Consider the following 16,232-nt stretch of genomic DNA (forward strand, 5'->3'; position numbering starts at 1 on the left):
TTGAGATCTCCCAATAGTTGTAAGCCTGATGGGACTTATCCTGATCCTCATATATTAGGTTGAGGTCCACCGATCACTATTCAAACAAAGACGTAAACTTTCAACCTAAGGTATGAAGGTCAAGAGATGGTGCGACCTACCATATAAAGTTGGGAAGAATGTTTTGGGAAGAATGTTTTGTTGCTCGTGCTTGGTTCCTCGTGGTTCGAGCCCTCTAGGATTTGACGACCTCCCACTTCACATTTTACCGGAATGGTAAAATAATTGGGCCACTAACAACAATATATATAAAGGGACATTCACACATTGTCGAGCCCAATCAATTGAACAAGAAAGTTTATTCATCGACAATATGAGACCAATTTGAATTTTTTGTCCAATAATTGAATGTTGATGTGTGACACAACAATGTTTATGTGACCTATGAGGTGTAGACCAATTGATTTGTGTGGGGTTTATTCCCCACCAGGTCTTTGGTTCAAATCTCATGGGGAAGGGTTGAGGATGGGAGCCACCTTTGAGAGAATTGAATTATCCCAAGAAGTGTCAAAGCTTGATTGAGCTTCACACAATCCTGGTGATAACATCCCATTGATAGTATTCCACAGGTGGGAATATCATTATTCCATCCAACATTAGGATTGTCCCTAGCCTAGGTTCATCCTAGATCAGAAAAGAAGAAGACAAAGAAAAGAGTTTATATGGTTGTCAATAAAGTGTGGCCCTTTCGAAGGGTTAACAAGGGTTGAAGTCCATTTAACACTACATCTATGAATAACAATGTGAGGCATTTATGAATTATGGCGAAAGGACAACCTCATTCAGATTAGGAAAAATGAGTGATAATTCATTAATACATGAACAGGTAAATGAGATATTCACCCCAAATCGATTCACACATTATGTGTGCATGTGCATGCACACGCGTGCGTGCATGCACACGTGCGTGCATGCCAATAATTCATAAAACATTACACTTGGGAGCGTATTATTATGTGGGTAATAAAAATCACCCATGACATTATTGAGGCATAAATGTTTACAACACCAATTTATTTCCACAATATATAAATACCTACATTTTTCTCATCTTTTGTTTATGCCAAACTCGACATGGCGACATAAATGGGTGAATGTAATCACTTAAACAATAAGGTTCAAACCATAAGAGGGGCATTACCTGACTAATTCTCACAAAATATATCGTATGTGAATATAAGATGATAATAATTGCTGAGAGAGCGCAACCCCAACTAATTCTCTCAGAAATTATTATCATCTTATATTCACATACTATATATTTTGTGAGAATTAGTCAAGTCATGCCCCTCTTCTGGCTTGAACCTTATTGTTTCAATGATTACATTCACCCACCCACACACACACACACACATATATTCTTAGTTGCTCAACGACATGGTCGAGGAAATATATATTCTTAGCTGCTCAATGACATGGCCGAGGAAGCTAGATTTATAATATGACAATCAAGTAATGTGAGAAAGCTTTTGTATTAACATACAAAGGTCGGCTCTCTCTATTATATTATTAATCATAAAACATGGGTTATTTCAATAATTTCATAAAAAAGTATATAGATCGAGTGACGTCCAATCCAGTTTATAAATAAATTACGGGTTCTTTAACTCAACCATGTAGAATACGTGGTCATAGCACCAATTCAACATATATTTCTAATTGCTACATTCATGAACATGGAAGGCATAATGTATACATTGTAAAATAACCATAGACACATATATTTAAAATAGCCATAAACATATGCAGTCAAACACTGTAACACCTCAACTAGTTATCCATACAACCACAATTATAAATTTGTAATCAATCATTTCCAGAAGTTACAATATTCTTAGGCAACAAATGTAAGGTTAGATATTTCTATGCAAATTTTGTATCTTCGGCACATAAGAAGTGTAGCTCAGCATTGGAAGTCACCCAATATTTCATATAAGTTGTACATCCCAAATTCCTGAGAAGAATTAACGATACCATATGATTAAAAATTATCAATTACTCGAACATATTATGACTTATATAGCCACTAAACATTTAATCATACAAACACATATGCTAGTTATCACGATAAGCATCACTTAATTTTCATAAATCATAAAGTATAAACTGGTTTACTAATATGAGAGTATTTAATGGGCAACTGAAGGAGGGACTTCCACTCTCCTCCCAACCATAGGGCACCACACTGTTATCTCTCTTGCAGCTGACCACCCTTAAACTAGATCCAAAGTTTGAGGAGTATGCAAGGTAGTTTGATGGTAGATAGAAAACACCCATTAATCAATGCTCAGGCAAGCACTTTAAATTCAATCTCCACATTCCCAACAAGATAGATTGATAGTGCTTTGGTTAGTGAGATAATATCATGAGTTTGTGCTTGGAAGCTAACATGGAGGAGCTAGAGTCCTGAAAGAGTTCTTATAATTAGATCGAATGAAGAAGATACGACAATTGTAGAGGATTGTTATAATAAGTGTCCTAGAAATTGGTTAAATATGGATCGATGAAGAAACAATATGAATGCCTTTGTGAGTTAGTACCTGTGTGAATGACAATGAGAGCGCTAGTGCCAAAGGATTTTGCAAGATGGGCTGTAATCAATATCCCCTTTGATGTGAGGGCATGTGAATTTATACATCTCAGTGCCACTGCCTCTCAGGGACTAGTGCATGCCAAGAGGGCACAAGCCTAAGTTCCTTGGTGCCTTTTCCTTTATGCCTTGTCTCTTTAGACCATAAAGAGGGAAAAATCAGGGTTGGCACTACTCAATCAACTTGTCCCTTCATAATTCCAAAAATCAATTGATTATGTTAACTCTAAAAATTGGTCCAGCCACATTTCATTAAAAATTCTAACAAGAGAAGTGGATTTTCTTAGCTGCAAGTGGTTTGGAATTAAATGCGACAAGATAAGGTTACATATTTTTAGAGCATGCATGTGAAACCATAAATATTTCCTCAAACCAAGGATCTATAAGGAAGTATGACCTTTAGTTGTGTTGATTATTTAATTTTTAATTAATAATATCATATATTAATTAGGGTTTTGGCCAATTGTGGATTATCTCCATGTTGATGTGGCTGTCACAATAGTAGCGCTATAATAGGGGGATGTTACAAACCCCACCCCACTAAAGGAACCTTGTCCTCGACATTTTGCAAGAGGGAACATAATTAATTGAGCCATATAGCCACTACTTCTTGCATCAATGACATTTCCATGTACTAAATTTTTCAAGTCCAACCATGTCATTCTTGATCTTCAATGTCTTCATAGGAACAAAGTTAGCTCATTGCTTCCTAGGACACACCCAATGCATTTACGATCCCACTGAGTATGCCCATGACTCCTTGAAAACCAAATTACCTTAGTTTTCTCTTTCTTACAGTCACACACCTTCCAAGTTCAAACATCCCCCTTCTTTGCCTCCCTAGTCCCTTGGGACATCCATTCCTTAGAAAGTCTTCCTCATGCAGGAAGAGTATTCACAACCAAGGCATTGTTGAGAATGCAACAAGATGATGGAGCTTAGTGGAAAGGAGTCGCCTTCACTAAGTGGGCCTACAGGCTATTTTTGGCGCAAAGTCTATTTTTAGACATATGGATCATGGTCTATGAGTTGCAGGATGATGTTTATGGATGATTGGTTATGTTGGGAAAAATAGATGGACTTCTATTTTTGGTTCACAGCGGAGTGATCCGAGTCTATTTTTAGACTGCCAAGCTAAAAATAGAAATAGTCAAATATTATTATCCCTTAGTAATATTTGGACTCTAAACATTATCTTATTCTCTTGGAGCACTTCAGTTTGAGCTACAGATGTGGCACATGTAGCTGAAAAAAGGAATCACGTGGTTTCTTATGTGTTAGTTGAGCTATTGCATGGAGGACTTTAGTTAGAACTCATGCATGTGAGTTCTGTGGAGTTGGATGTGGAGTTAATGGAGTTGTGTTCAGTTTGACTTAGTTGAACTAGTTGTATTTAGTCTAACTAAAGAATACACTAGTGATGAGTTGTGTGAATTGATTATTAATTAATTCACTAATTATTAACTCATAAAGAAACTAAAGAATACATCAGTTAACTCAGTGCATGGACAGTTCAACAGAGACAGGTGTTAGAGGTAAGTGAAAGGGTGAGTTGTGACTATCAGTTGTGCATGAGATTTTGCACATGCATGGATTGAGTAATGCCAATGAGGACTGTGCAGTGTGGGCCAATATCAAGGTAATTGTAGCTTGTGCTCACGTGATTCTCTTGCAGGATTGTGCAGTGGAGGCAGGCAGAGCAGCGGAGAAGATTTGAACCTGTGACTTGTTCGGATCTGAGCTAGTTTTGTGTGTAACAAGTGGAGATAGTACTGAGTACTTGTGAGGAGTATTGTACTATGTATTGTTACATGTTCTCAATCATTATAATATACAAATAGTGTGGGGTGTTCAGCTGTATGCTTTCCTCGGGTTACATACTGTGTTAATGTGCACATGCGATTGATGTTTCATTATTTTTGATGCTGCTAAATTGATGATCAACGTAGAGGAGGTTATGTATTATGCATGTATTCCACAATAGTGTATAATTAGGATAATATCTATGAATAAGTGTTTTATTATTCAAAATTTCTACATGGTATAAGAGCTGGTTGATTTGTAGAAAAAGTTCTACAGGATATCAAAGCGAGATTGATCATCAGATCTATTATTCAAAAAGTGTTTACATTTTATTTCTTCAGGCAGAGTCTGTAATCAGGCCAGGTAGCTTCTGGATTCATCCTTCTTTTGGAAGGTGAGATATCTGGTGAATGCCCATACAGGCGATCTCTGTACAAGAAATACTTTGTTCTCACGAATTTTAGATCAGAAACGGTTGAGTTTTGAGCTGGTGGAATGGCGCTCAAGGATAAACTCAGAAACATCTAAGTGTCAGAATGGAGACAGTATGCCCCAGTATCTCACGAAGTTCACCCAATGCCGGGATGAGTTGGGAAGTGTGGGGGTTACTGTTGATGATGAGGACTTGGTGAGCTTGGCTCTCCTTGGTATTCCGAAGAGTTGGCATTCCTATTAGGACTCTGTCAATGGTCGGGAGAAATTGCCAGGATGGGAGAGACTTTGGTCGGATCTTGTGCAAGAGGAGATCAGACGGAGCACCAGAGATAGTTCTTCATGCATGCATGATGAGGAGAACTGTGCCTTAGCGATTAAGGTGAAGAAGGGGAAGGTGAAGGGTTCTCTTTCCGAATCCAGTTCTTCCAATGATGGGAATAAGGTTGACAAGTCGAAGGTGAGATGCTTTCGTTGTCATGAGTTGGGCCATTATGTTACTAATTGCCCAAAGAAGAAATCCAAGAAGGGATCCGGGGAAGGATCTGAAGGTGAGGCACTTGCTTCACAGTTTGAGTTGGATTTCACATCCATGGTGGGAAGTGGTTGGTTTCTTGACAGTGGAGCTTCTTTCCACATGACCGGTGACAAGAGTTTGTTCAGTACTTTGGAGGAGAAAGATCTCTAGATACTCATAGCGATGGGTAATGATGAGAAGTATAGTGTCTCAGGTATTGGCACGGTTATTTTTCAGAGGGAGCATGGAGCTCGCCTTACCTTGACCGATGTCAAGTATGTACCAGGACTGAAGAGAAACTTGGTGTCGATCACGATGCTAGAAGACAGAGGTTGTGATGTAGTCTTCAGTAAGGGAAAGGTTTTCCTTAGACACATCATCACTAGACAGGTGAAGCAGATTGGTTCACGGGTCAAGAACCTGTATGCCCTTGAGGTTCAAGATGCATGCAAAGCCTTGAGTAGCGAGGCAACTGATGGAGACTTGGTGGTTGAGAGGGAGCGTATATTACCTCTCAACATGCAGATCTAGAAGAAGTCCCAGACGATTGTGGAGGAGCCACGATTGGTGCAGCAGCTTCAGGAGGTTGTGGAGTAGACACAACAAGGGAAGCTGAGAGGAGATCAAGTAGAGACATCTACTCATGCAGAGACCTTCAGTAGGGGAAACTTCGAGCCAGGTGGGCAGAGGGATCACATGCAGCCATACCTCCAGGTAGGAGGTGGGGTGATGTGGATTGATCGTCCCAAGGAGGAGGGGCAAGATCCTTGAGGTACCCAACCTCTTGGATGAGAACTTGCTACGGGAGCCCCGATGTGGAGTAGTAGGAACTGACTGATTGGGTAGAGACATATGTGGATGGAGTGGCAGAGAGAGTGACAGTGTAGGGAATCCCAGGACAGCGCATAGCTAGCAGGCTGCAGTAATGCGAGAGGCACAAGTGTTTTGCACAGTGCTAGGTGGCATAGAGAGGTGTGCAATGGTGCGAGATGCATGGAGATGTTGCAGTAGCATAGATGTCAGAGAGGGAGCACTTGTCAGCAGCAGGTAGAGCTTCAACGTTAGAGTATGTTCCTAGCCCAATAATGTGGTCAGTTGGGAGTGTTTTTTTGTTCCGAGTGTTGTTGGAGCAAGTGGACCGGGCAAATGTGTTGCATGCAGAACATTACAGTTGCAGGATAGGGGTTGCAGATAATCCATATCTTGTTGAGAGGGAGTGTTGAGAATGCAACAAGATGATGGAGCTTAGTGGAAAGGAGTCGCCTTCACTAAGTGGGCGCGTAGGCTATTTTTGGCGCAAAGTCTTTTTTAGATTATGTCTATTTTTAGACATATGGATCATAGTCTATGAGTTGCAGAATGCTGTTTATGGATGATTGGTCATGTTGGGAAAAATAGATGGACTTCTTTTTTTGGTTCACAGCGGAGTGATCCGAGTCTATTTTTAGACCGCCAGGCTAAAAATAGAAACAGTTAAATATTATTAGCCCTTAGTAATATTTGGACTCTAAACATTATATTATTCTCTTGGAGCACTTCAGTTTGAGCTACGGATGTGGCACATGCAGCTGACAAAAGGAATCACGTTGTTTCTTATGTGTTAGTTGAGCTATTTCATGGAGGACTTCAGTTAGAACTCATGCATGTGAGTTCTGTGGAGTTGGATGTGGAGTTGATGGAGTTGTGTTCAGTTTGACTTAGTTGAACTAGTTGTATTTAGTCTAACTAAAGAATACACTAGTGATGAGTTGTGTGAATTGATTTTTAATTAATTCACTAGTTATTAACTCATAAAGAAACTAAAGAATACATCAGTTAACTTAGTGCATGGACAGTTCAACAGAGACAGGTGTTAGAGGTAAGTGAAAGGGTGAGTTGTGACTATCAGTTGTGCATGAGATTTTGCACATGCATGGATTGAGTAATGCCAATGAGGACTGCGCAATGTGGGCCAATATAAAGGCAATTGTAGCTTGTGCTCACGTGATTCTCTTGCAGGATTGTGCAATGGAGGCAAGCAAAGCAGCGGAGAAGATTTGAACCTGTGACTTGTTCGGATCTGAGCTAGTTTTGTGTGTAACAGGTGGAGATAGTACTGAGTACTTGTGAGGATTATTGTACTATGTATTGTTACATGTTTTCAATCATTATAATATACATATAGTGTGGGGTTTTCAGCTGTATGCTTTCCCCGGGTTACATATTGTGTTCATGTGCGCATGCGATTGATGTTTCATTATTTTTGATGCTACTAAATTGATGATCAACGTAGAGGAGGTTATGTATTATGCATGTATTCCGCAATAGTGTATAATCGGGATAATCTCTGTGAATAAGTGTTTTATTATTCGAACTTTCTACAGGCATCCCTCTGGCTTGCTCTAATTACATAACACATTAGTCATGACATATCCCATGGTGACCAATGCATATCATAGGGTTCCAGTGTCATCACAATGGCCTAGTTCCAAAGGTCTACAACTTCATTATGCTTTTGCTTCCCACTTTGATATTACTATGTTGATGCTGCTTTACTTTGTAGCCATCCTCATATATCTATGCCAGATAGTTCAATAGCTCACCTACATCATAAGCACACGATTCTAATGATATTAATCATAAAATTTTTGAATCAATTTAAACCATAATTTCAACATAGAAATCCTTTAAACATATAATTGATACTAAAATCTATGGTTACTCTTAGCTTCCTCTGCCTTCAGAAGAAATTAGCGGTTTAACATACTAAGAAATCACTTAGTGGTGTGATTTAATTTTCCAATAGACACTAGGTGTTTTCAAAAGAAAAGTAAACACTTAGTGTGTGTATGCTTAATGGATCCACACAATCTTAAGTCAACTTAGTCTTTTAGTTCAACTCACTAAGTGGTTTCACAATTGAAGCAAGCACTCAGTGGAAAATATACCACTCCATTCAGTCTTTTCGTATAACTCTAAATAAGTGTGGTTCATTGAGTGGTTTCACAGTCGAAGCAAGCACTTAGTGGTGTATATATTGATCCACGAAGTCTTTTTGTACAACTCCAAATAAGTGCCGCTCATAGAGTGGTTTTATAGCTGATGTAAGCACTCAATGGCATATATACTGATCCACTTGATCTTTTCATACAACTCTAAATAAGTGGGGTAATACACCAGTTGAGCTGAGAGATTGACATCACTTGCATATGGTTTATCAATAGTTTAGAAAACATTAGGGATTCACATCTGCAACAATCACCAATGGTTTCGCAACCAATTGCAAGCACGAATGATTCACTGTATGGGTGGTTCATAGCAAGAGACAAGCATTGGTGGTTTCATATATGTAGCAAGCACTAGTGGTTTCACAGTCTCATCAAGCACCTAATGCCTTTAGTTCAATCTTCTTTGTGTCGAACTAGTAACACCGTTTAAAAACACAAAATGGTTTGATGGTCCAACGCAGGTCATAGCATCCTATGTGAGTATCCACACTGTTCCGCAGGTTCTACACCAAATTTTCCAAGTAAAATTTCTCCTCTCACTCACCTTTCAATGAGTGTGGGTGTATCATCTACTATTAAGGTAGTAATGTGTCTACATGAATATCATTTTCCACCTCAACTTCCTCCATAAATATCACTCCAGTATATTGTAACTCCCATATCATTTTCCAGTAATGCATATATCATCACAATTCCAATATCATATGAAACCAAGGAAAATATCATCACAACTCCAATATCATCTGCCATGAAGGAAAATATCATCACAATCCAATATCATCTGCCACCAAGGCAGATATCATCATTTGATAGACACTAAGTGGTTTTACAGATAAAGATAGCACTTGGTGGTTTAACAACCAAATTGCAAGCACTAAATGGTTTCACAGATCAAACAAGCACTCAGTGGTTTGCATACTTCATCATTGACTTGGTCATCATGGCAATTCGTAGTTGGAGTCTTTAAAGAAATCCAACTAGCTGTTAGCATACTCATGGTTGAATTATTCAACAATTCCTTTTCATAAGCATAAGCATAAACATAAGCACAACAATGTCATAAGAATAAGAATGAATAGAAAGTTAGTTAATGACAATAGGTCATTCTAGCACACTTTCTCAATGGATCCCTCACATGACAGGGAGTTTTATTGGGTAAGCTCATCATGTCACCCTAAGTATACCATTCACATAGTCATCAAATGATCCTCATACTATGATGGTTCTCAACAGAAAACTTTTCAAATGAAATGGCATCATTATACATTCACCTCATCATTAACATATTTGTGAAATGTAGGACCTATATATGCCAAGCAGTGTTTAGGTTAGGAAAATTTCCTTCTTATGTTATTTTCATAGTTGTCATGTCATTGTTTATTTTGTTCAAGTAGATCCAGCGAGGCCCTTTTGGCTGATTTATTGTCTTCTTCTGCCTTCTATTTCAATTTATCTCATGCATAAGTTTTAGTTAGAGTTTTGAAATTTTGATTGGATTTTGTTCAACTCTTCTTCATGAACCGCTTTACTTTTATTTTCTCACTTCCAAAAATCCAAATCAAGAGAAAACAAAAAAGGCCAGAAAAAAGAAAAAACAGAAAAAAGATCGCAACAACAACACAAAGCATCTAAAACAACCAAACAACAACTCAAAGAGTTAACAATACGATGTAGCGTTCATGTGTCTTTGTTGCCTGAATTTTTTTTTTGAAGTTTCTAAAACTACCGCCAAAAGAACTGTCAAGCATACCACATGGATAGTTTGTACGGCTCTAAAATCTATCATATCTCCACCAAATTGAGCCACTTCCCTAATCATCGTCACCATGGCACGTGGTATACAGGACCATGTTTAACTCATCCACACGGGATTAGTGGATACTCATGGCCACATGGGAGTTGCAAGTCCATATCGGACCAGTAAACTAACGTTATTGTGTCACTAACAGCAATGTATATAAAGGGTTGACACGATCGTTTGACACGATAACGTTTATATGGATGTCGGTAACGTGTCGTCCTTTCGATGGATTAACGAGCGTTAAAGGCCACATTTAACATTATGACTATGAATAACAACGACCTTTACAAATTATGGCCAAAGAACAACCTCGTTAAGATTATGCAAAGGAGCGATAATTAAATAATACACAAATAGTTGAATGAGATATTCACCTCTAAATCTATTCACACATTTCATTAAGCTGAGAGGTTTATTATACAATCCAGTATGAAAGGATGTGTAAGTTTATTTGTCCATCTGTACCTTTTTAAAATTAAAATAAAAAAATTATTCTAAATAAAAAAATAATATTGATTATAATTAAAAAGAAATCAATATGTTGTAAAGTAATTAGACTTAAAAAATGTATGAATGAGATGTTTAAATCTTATATTTTTCAAAAATATTTCAATAGGAGATTTAAATAAATTATTTGAAAATCTATGTTAACTAATTTATGTGGATATCAACTTCATATATATCTATATATTTAAAAAAAATAAGTTTTTTTTATGGTTAAAATTTTTATTTGGTCCTATATATACTTTATTTAGCTTTAAAAATACAATTTAAATAATGAAAAATAACACATTGTGTTTTGCACTCCAAAAACAATTGCACTCGAAGAAATTTGATCCCTCTGACTCTCATGTTAGATCTGTACTTAAGATGAATCTAAATTAATATATAAATAAACCAGTTATTCATAAACATTAAACTTTAGCATATAATTATGTGAGTAATACAAATCTCTTAAAAAGAATTATCAAAACCTAAAAGAACACGACCCTAATTTACTCTCACAATATATATATATATATATATATATATATATATATATATGCGAAACTCGACTATGCAACATAAATGGTGAATGTAATCGGTCAAGCCAAAAGAGGAGCATGACCTGACTAATTCTCAAAAAATATATAGCATGTGAATATAATATGATAATAATTGATATCTATATATATCAACTACTCAGCAACATGGTTGAGGAAGCCATGTTTATAATAGGACAATAAGTAATGCGAGAAAGTTAGTGTATTAACATACACGTCACTTTGTATATTATATTATTAATCATGAAACATGGGTTATTTAAACCATTTCACACAATATACAGATTCAGGGACGTCCAATCCAGTTTATAAATGAAGTACATGTTTTTTAAACTAGCCACACATAATGCGTAGTTTTGGCACCAATTCAAAATATAATTTTAACTGTTGCAATCATGAACATTTAAGACATAGTTTATATGCTTCCAAATAACCATAGACATATATATTTCAAATAACTATAAACATACTTAGTCAAGTAGTATAACACTTTACCTAGTTATCCATAAAACCACAATTATAAATCCATAATTGATAATTTCTAGAAGTTATGCTGATTTTATCTTGTTCTATATTGTTACAATCACTTTAGTGTAATTCTTATATTTAATTAGCAATTTTTCAAAACAATTTAATCTTCCAATGATTAATAGCAATTCAGGAGATAAAACAGTAAATGCAATGAACAATAAGATACAAACAAGAGACACCAAGTTTGGTCAAAGACCAGGGAAAAACCCCACAAGGGGGAAAACCCTTTCAAAATCTTCTTCTTATTAGATTGTCATAAAATCTTTAGTAAAGAGAGAGTACAATATTCCAATTCATAAATCACAAGATTCTCTAGTAAAACCAACCAAACAATATCTGAGAGATGAGCCCAATAGACAGATCTGCTTTATATCAGAGTTTTCTAACCTATGGTCAACACTCAAAAAATGTGGTCAATCATTATCAAAACCCTAGGTCATAGTTGCACAAAGCTAATGACCATGTGTGCGGCTGCAACTCTCTAGCTAAACAGAGGACCCTGTATGCATGCGGTTGCAACCAAGATTTCTCTGTTCCAACCATGTAGCACCAAATCAAAACTCGAATCCACACATGCAAGCTTAGACCTTGCAATTTTGGACATGTATGAATCAATTCCATGAACAAACCTTAGAACTGTGTGAACAAAATTGTTGGGTGTGTGGTATATTATTTCCATGCATCATGGGGTCCATGGCAACACCCCGAAAAATAAAAACAAAAATATAATAATAATAATAATAATAATAATAATAATAATAATAAATATATATATATATATATATATATATATATATATATATATATATATATATATATATATATATATATATATATATATATATATATTATGCAGACCTAATAATAGTTAGGTGAATGCAAGTATGGGGGGTAGACCCAAAGATGGTGGACAGACCTACCCATGTTTTTGCACATGGTTTTTGTGCACAATGGTTTTTTTCCCATGGCATTTCTAAATCAGGTCAATGAAACTATGGTTATGTTCTCATCCAGAGCTAGTGGATTGGGGTTTAGGCATGCTTTGACATGTATATATATGTATTGTAACATTGAAAGGAAAATAATGAAAAATCAATCTAGTATTCTCGGTTTTGGGGTCCAGGGGAAAATATCTGTGTATATTTGTTTTATGTTATTTTTATTGTATATTTTTCTATTTTAAGAATTCATTTATAAGTAGTTTTTGTACATTGTTAAAACCTACATCTGGTAATTTTTTTAATTTTCTGATGAGGGTTTCTTGGAGCTCTGCAACCCTAATGGTCATGCGGCTAGGAGGTAGGCGGCGTGGAAAACCTCGAAAATAAGCAGACATGAGGCACTGAAAACAAACGAACAAGAGGCACAAAAATGACAGAGGAAGTCAGGAGGGGAGAGATCCCCTCCTACAGAGATGCAGCGGTAGGAGAGGGAACAAGAAACAACAAACCAAAGGTAGAAACAAAGACACCAGGACCAGTACTCGAAGCAAGATGGTAGGCAGGAAGTAAAGGAAAATGCTTACCGTGTGCAACAGAAAAACCGAGATTTGTTATTCCTATGAACAAACTCGAGCGCTATAGAAGTTACATGAAGGACCATGCATTAATATGCAAGTTCATTGGTGTCTGGCCGTCAGAGAAAGACCTAACAAGATGGATACAACAGAAATGGCAACCCCGAGGCCACATAGAGTTGAAGCTAGGCGCACGTGGCTTCTTTACGGTAATCTTCTCAAACCTGCAAGATAAAGAAAAAGTGTTTGAAAATGGTCCATATTTTCATAATAATGCAGGTTTATTTATGAGGTACTGGGAGGAATGTTATAACCCTGATAAAGAAAAATTCCTAGCAGCGCCAGTGTGGGTAAGACTGTTTGGATTACCCATGGATTTTTGGGATCCAGAGATCCTGGAAGGAATAGGGAATACCATAGGCAGCTTTGTCAAAATAGCTGAATCAACCAAGAAAGGAAGATATACATCCTATGCAAGAATCTGTGTATATATGAACATAGCGAACCCTATCCCAGGGGCAATAGAACTAGAATATCACGAAGAGGTGTGGCAGCAGGCACTGGACTACGAACACATCCCTTTTAGATGCAGAAAATGCCATGAATATGGGCACCTCTACAAGGAATGTCCCCTTAATGCCAAAGAGGAAGAATGGAATACCAAACAACAAAGGAAAAACCTGGAAGATAATGAAGGGTTCCAAGAGATAAAAAACAGGAAAACACCTGCAAAGGAAACCCCTAAGGATGGAAGAAAAGAACAACCAATAAAAACAAAAAAGGTGAACCGGTTTGAAATCCTACAGGTAGAAGAAGAAGATTCAGAGATCCGAGTCATGGATTATCAGGAGGAAAAAGAACAGGAAAACAGACCAAGTCAAGACACAAACAACACTAAACAAAAAACCCAAAAAGAAACAGGGGAAAAGGCAGGAAAAGAAAAGGAGGATAAACAGGAAAATGAAGTAATGGAAATAGATACCAGCAAAGGGGGAGATCCATCAATAGAAGAATAAATTCTGAAGAAACTTCTGGACAAATGGAGACATCTGGATGAAAGGTTTATCCCAGAAGAGGATAAAAAATTATACAAGGAAATATTCCAAAAATATAAAGAAAAACAAGAACAAGGAAACATAGGAATGAATGAGCAACTAGGTCTACAACCTGAAAATAATCAAGAACAACAAAGTAAAGGGAAAGGAGGGAAAAAAAGAGGAAGAAAGAATCTTCAGGAGTCAATACAAGTCATGGGAGAAATGCTAGTTAATACAGGAAAAGTAGTACCGCTTTCAGCGGTCTTCCACCAAACAATCCCACCTACTCAATGACAATCACATCTTGGAACATTAGGGGTCTTAATAGCAAAGGTAAGCAGAGATACCTAGCAGAAAGGATTAAAAGAGAAAAACCCCAAATTATGTTACTACAAGAAACAAAAATAACAGGGGGGGAAATGGAGGAAATTCTCAAAAAAATAAAGCCTACTTATGAATGTATGACAATTGACGCAAAACCTAGCGCAGGGGGAATTGCAATCTTGTGGAACCTTGCAGAAGTGCTTGTAGACTACTGGATAGGAATGAAGAGGATCCTCTCAGGGAGATTTAGACTGATAGGCCACAAAGATTGGTTCTTAGTCTCGGCGGTTTACGGACCCCATATAACAGTGGAAAGAGAGAACTTCCTCACACATCTGTAACGGTTGGGAAACATGCACACAAAAAAATTGTGGTTGATAGCGGGCGATTTTAATATGATCACCTCAAAAGAGGAAAAGAAGGGGGGACTGCAACGGGAGGATGCAAACATGGAAAGATTCAGGGAAACACAGTTAGCGCTAAAAATGATTGATATAAACACCATTAATGGAAAATACACTTGGAATAACAGAAGAGGAGGTAGCAGGCAGATAGCTTCCAGGTTGGATAGGTTCCTAGCAACAGAACACTTTCTTGGGAAAGACATATTTTATGAAGCGACAATCCTCCCATGCCAAGGATCAGACCACTGGCCCATAAAACTAGAAATTGCCATGAACAATCAAAACCAAAACAGACCTTTCAGGTTTGAAGCCTTTTGGCTGCGAGAACCAACCTTCATAGAAAAAATGGAGAACTGGTGGCAGAGCAGTGAGGCAGAAATAAAAGGAAGGAATAAGATGCACACACTCCAATTAAGATTAAAGGAGCTAAAAGGCAAAATTAAGAAATGGAATAGAGAAGAATTTGGCAATATTCAAAAAGACCAAGAAAAGCTTCAGACAGATATGAAAAGGATACAACAAAAAATAATAGAAGAAGGGAGAACAAAGGAACTAGTGCAGGAAGAAGGAGGGGTCTTAAACAGACTGGAGGAAAGAAGAAAACAGGAGGAAATTCTACGGAGACAAAAATCAAGAGTACAATGGTTGAAAGAGGAGGAAAGAAACAGAAAATTCTTCCACAGAGCCTTGCAGTAGCACAGGCAGCAGAATATATTTTTTTTCCTAAGAGATAACCAGGGCAACAGGTTAACTCAGAAAGAGGAAATGGAAAGACTACTGATACATAATTTCAAAGGCATATTGATGGAAACACAAAGCAATAGAGAAGAAGAAATAACAAAAATAAGTCAATACATTCCTAAAAGGGTGAATCGAGAGCAAAACATGGCACTCCTAAGGGTAATCACTGAAAAATAGGTAGAAGAGACAGTGAAGACAATGGCAAAGAACAAAGCCCCAGGACCGGATGGATACACAACATAATTATTCCAAGCAACCTAGAGTTTTATGAAGCAAGACATTGCAAATGTAGTGGAAGAATCAAGATGCACGAAAAGAATGCACCCAGCATGGAACACAACCTTCCTAGCATTGATCCTGAAGCTAGAAAAAGTTGATGAACCTCAAGGTTTTAGACCAATAGCATTATGTAATGTAATATACAAAATCCTAGCCACCATAATGGTGAAAAGATTAAAATCTATACT

This window comes from Pinus tabuliformis, chromosome X (genome assembly GCF_031772625.1).
Source record: "Pinus tabuliformis cultivar Carrire ecotype Pingquan chromosome X, CPIR1, whole genome shotgun sequence".
Taxonomy (NCBI): Eukaryota; Viridiplantae; Streptophyta; class Pinopsida; order Pinales; family Pinaceae; genus Pinus; species Pinus tabuliformis.